Below are 5,250 nucleotides of genomic sequence, written 5' to 3' on the forward strand. Positions count from 1 at the left end.
ATTAAATCCATGAACTAATTCAAATGAATTAGTCTGTTGGTCAGGGGACAGGCTCTGCCTTTTGGATATGCAGTGAGTCCCCCATGCAACGAAGCGAACCAAGCTCCCGGTGTTCGTTATATTTGACCACAGCTACAGCTTTGTGTATGCATGTAGGATACCGGGTGAAATTTCTAAGCTGTTCGTGAGAGAAAGAGTTCCCTTTTACTTTGAAAGGTTCGACGTTAGAACAGAGTGAGAGTGGTTAGATGTAGCTGTAGGAGAAGAAGCCTAACAAAAATCATCTACTTTCACCTCTGCAGGTCCATCCTCTCCTCCCCCTCTCGTAAGATTATGATGCTTCCTTCTGTTCATTACATAGCCGTTATCATTATTGCAGCTGCTCATATGACACACACACACACACACACACCAGCATCAAATCCCTCAATCTAGCCCCTACCACACAACAGGCTACCACCGTATCCTTAGTCCTAATCACTTGATGGACATTTCATTCAACTGAATTCCGATTTTGTAATGCAGGAACATTAATGTGATCTCCATTTTCACATTGAAAGTAAATGGTGCTGTTGGCTGCCCCATCCCCATTGAACCCATTGATAGGCTCTTATTGGGTATTAGTAGATACATAATGGGGTTTGCACGCTGTGACGCGCATCTGGCGCACTGTGACGGAAACCGCCCGGTCAGCATGCATGGGATATGAGAGATTATACAGAGACAGTGGGAGGGAGGCTCATGACACAGTTCTAAAAATGTTGACATGGACCAGTAGTGGCTCAATAAAACCAAAGTGGACTACAAGATTCTCTCTCTCCACCAGTGGCATGTCCAGAATATTTTGAATGGGGTAGCCAAGATGGGGCACAAACCCAGTTAAGTGGGGACATAACATTTTGAACCTTAATTGATGCAAGGATATTGGTGGATATTTTCAATATAATTATGATGGTTCAACGCATTAAATACTTCAGCTTAGGCACATTTTCTAATTCAAATAAATCATAAATCAATTCCAAAAGTATTGTTAGTGTTTGCATTAAAATATAAGGGTATTAGCATACAAATAATTAAACAGCAGCAGTACAATAACATGCAAGGCTGTATACAGGGGGTACCAGTACAGAGTCAATGTGTTGGGGAACCGGTTAGTCTAGGTTTTTGAGGTAATATGTACATGTAGTCAAACAAATCACTTTAAAGCAGGTTAAATAGGTCACCTGCTCACATTAGTCTACTCCAAAATAAATCCAGCATCCGACCAGTGCACTGTGCACACGCCATTTGAATGGTAAGGGACATCTATTACAAACACCATAAGTGTAATGATATTCAGCCTACAAAGTGGCACGTATTCATGGATGCCAAGGGAATTTTATTTTATTTTATTTCACCTTTATTTAACCAGGTAGGCTAGTTGAGAACAAGTTCTCATTTACAACTGCATCCTGGCCAAGATAAAGCATAGCAGTGTGAACAGACAACACAGAGTTACACATTGAGTAAACAATTAACAAGTCAATAACACAGTAGAAAAAAAAGAGTCTATATACATTGTGTGCAAAAGGCATGAGGAGGTAGGCGAATAATTACAATTTTGCAGATTAACACTGGAGTGATAAATGATCAGATGGTCATGTACAGGTAGAGAGAGATATTGGTGTGCAAAAGAGCAGAAAAGTAAATTAACATAAACAGTATGGGGATGAGGTAGGTAAAATTGGGTGGGCTATTTACCGATAGACTATGTACAGCTGCAGCGATCGGTTAGCTGCTCAGATAGCAGATGTTTGAAGTTGGTGAGGGAGATAAAAGTCTCCAACTTCAGCGATTTTTGCTGAATCCTGGAAGCCAGATTCCCAAAAGATTTGAACAATAAAAAAAGGGAAAAACTTATTTTTATCATTCTTGTCTATCTGTGTTTCATAATTTTCCACCAGTTCACAAGAAGCTGAATCTATTTCACCAGAGAAAGCATCCGAGCGAGACAAACAGCTCTCCTCTTGTCGTTCGGGGGAAGGCACCGGCCTTCTAGCCATTGCCGATCTACTTTTCATTTTGCATTTGTTTTGTCTTTGTCTTACACACCTGGTGTCCCCCAATTACTTGTTCATTATTTAACCCTCTGTTCCCCCATGTTTGTTTGTGAGTAATTGTTTATTGTATTGCGGTCCGTTTTTGTGGCCTTGTATTTATTACATTGTGTATTGTGATATATTTGAGTAAAAAGGCTTTCATTACTCATATCTGCTGTCCTGCGCCTGAATCATCTCACCATCTACACACAGACGATTTACAGAATTTCTCACCTGCGAATGGAGTCAGCAGGAGCAGACGCCCTCCCTGTGGCGGTAGAGGAGCGCGTCCAGCAGCACGCGACCATGTTGCAACGTCTGGGCACCGCCATGGATCGCATGCTGCAGACGATGGATCATTGGGAGAGAGGAGGAGGTCGTCCAGCGCCTCCACCAGCCCCACTACAGCAGGCCCCACTGTCCACCCCTCCTTCACCTGGTCCCAGCGGGATTCGACTCATGCTCCCGAGGGAGTATGATGGGACGGCTGCCGTATGCCAGGGGATCCTACTCCAGCTGGAGCTCTACCTGGCGACCATCCACCCTGCTCCTTTGGGACGTGAGAGCGTGTCCGCCCTCGTCTCCTGCCACTCAGGCAAAGCCCTGGACCGTGACGTAGAGTTCCCCCGTCGCATTCAGGCAGTTTTCAACCACACGCCTGAGGGTCGAGCGGCGGGTGAACGTCTGTTCCACCTGAGGCAGGGGACGAGGAGCGAGCAGGATTTTGCATTGGACTTCCCGACCCTGGCCGCCAGCGCGGGATGGAACGACAGGGCCCTGATCGATCACTACCGGTGCAGTCTGCGCGAGGATGTTGGTCCAGAGTTGGCCTGCTGAGACCATCCGGCTGGACAACCTTCTGGCTGCCCGCGGACTTCCGGATCGGGACCTGTCAGGTCCATCCCCAGCACCTCCGCTCCGACGCCCAGGGCAACCGGAGGAGGGGCCATTCCCTGCACCATCTGTGGCCGCAGAGGGCACACTGCTGGTTGGTGCTGGGGAGGTTCCTCAGGGAGTCAAGGCAGCAGGCAGGGCACTATCGTGTCACCCCGGGTGAGTCGGCACCAGGCTCACCCAGAGCCCTCTGTTGCTCACATGTATGTGTTTCCCCGCATTCCCAGCATAAGGCTCTCGTAGATTCAGGCGCAGCTGGGAATTTTATTGAACGTTCATTTGCTCATAGTTTAGGGATCCCCCTTGTTCCTGTGGATATGCCCTTCCCTGTGCACGCCCTAGATAGTCGACCATTAGGGGCAGGGTTGATTAGGGAGGCCACCACTCCACTAAGCATGGTCACGCAGGAGGGTCACAAGGACAGAATCAGTCTCTTCCTTATTGATTCTCCTGCATTTCCCGTGGTGCTGGGCCTACCCTGGTTGGCCTGTCATGACCCCACTATTTAGTGGCAACAGAGGGTGCTCAAGGGGTGGTCACGAGAGTGCTCAGGGAGGTGTGTAGGAGTTTCCATCGGTGCGACTACGGTGGAAAGTCAAGACCAGGTCTCCACCGTGCGCATCCCCTCAGAATATTCCGATTTGGCTCTCACCTTCTGTAAGAAGAAGGTGACTTAATTACCACCCCATCGACGGGGGGATTGTGCGATAAATCTCCTGGTAGACGCAGCACTTCCCAGGAGTCACGTGCATCCTCTGTCACAGGAGGAGATGGCGGGCTATGGAAACATATGTCTCCGAATCCCTGGAGCAGGGATACATTCGGCCCTCGACTTCACCTGCCTCCTCGAGTTTCTTTTTTGTGAAGAAGAAGGATGGATGTCTGTGTCCGTGTATATCAATCAGATCACAGTGAGGTACAGCTACCCGCTGCCTCTCATCGCCAGTGTGATCGAGTCAATGCACGGGGCGCGCTTCTTGACAAAATTGGATCTCAGGAGAGCTTACAACCTGGTGCGTACCCAGGAGGGGGATGAGTGGAAGACGGCATTTAGTACCCTCTCAGGGCACTATGAGTACCTCGTCATGCTGTACGGGTTGATGAATGCTCCATCAGTCTTCCAGGCCTTTGTCGACAAGATTTTCCGGGAACTGCAAGGGCAGGGTGTAATGGTGTATATCGATGACATTCTGATATACTCCACTACACTCGGAGTATGCACAGGGTGCTTGGTCGACTGTTGAAGCATGACCTGTACGTCAAGGCTGAGAAATGTCTGTTCTTCCAACAGTCCGTCTCCTTCCTAGGGTACCGCATTTCCACTTCAGGGGTGGTGCGTAAATTGGCCGACTCCAACCAAGGTAAAGTAAGTGCAGCGGTTTCTAGAGTTTGCCAACTACTACCGGAGGTTTATCCCATTACCTCACTGCTGAAGGGGGGACCGGTGCGACTACAGTGGTCGGCTGAGGCAGACAGGGCTTTTGGTCACCTGAAGGCTCTGTTTACCTCGGCTCCCGTGCTGGCTCCTCTGGATCCCTCTTTGGCGTTCATATTGGAGGTGGACGTGTCCGAGGCTGGAATAGGAGCCGTGCTCTCTCAGCGCTCAGGCACGCCACCAAAGCTCCGCCCCTGTGCTTTCTTTTCGAAGAAACTCAGTCCGGTGGAGCGAAACTATGATTTGGGGGACCGGGAGCTGTTGGCTGTTATCGAAGCTCTGAAGGCGTGGAGACATTGGCTTGAGGGGGATAAACACCCTTTCCTCATCTGGACTGACCACCTCAATCTGGAGTACATCCGGACGGCGAGGAGACTGAACCCTCGCCAGGCAAGGTGGGCCATGTTCTTTACCCGTTTGGTTTTCACTCTGTCCTACAGACCAGGTTCCCAGAATGCTAAGGCAGATGCACTGTCCCAGATGTATGACACAGAGGAGCAGTCCATGGATCACACTCCCATACTTCCGGCCTCTTGCCTGGTGGCACCGGTGGTGTGGGAGCTGGACGCCGACATTGAGCGGGCGTTACGCACAGAGCCCACTTCCCCCCAGTGTCCAGCTGGGCATCTGTATGTTCTGTCTGCTGTCTGCGACCGTTTGATCTATTGGGCCCACACGTCACCCTCCTCTGGTCACCCTGGCATCGGTCAGGGTGACTGTTGCCTCAGTGGGAAGTACTGGTGGTCCACCTTGGCCAAGGACGTGAGGTTTTATATTTCCTCCTGCTCGGTGTGCGCCCAGTGCAAGGCTCCCAGGCACCTGCCCAGAGGGAGGTTACAACCC

Source organism: Oncorhynchus clarkii, chromosome 12 (genome assembly GCF_045791955.1).
Source record: "Oncorhynchus clarkii lewisi isolate Uvic-CL-2024 chromosome 12, UVic_Ocla_1.0, whole genome shotgun sequence".
NCBI classification, from domain to species: Eukaryota; Metazoa; Chordata; class Actinopteri; order Salmoniformes; family Salmonidae; genus Oncorhynchus; species Oncorhynchus clarkii.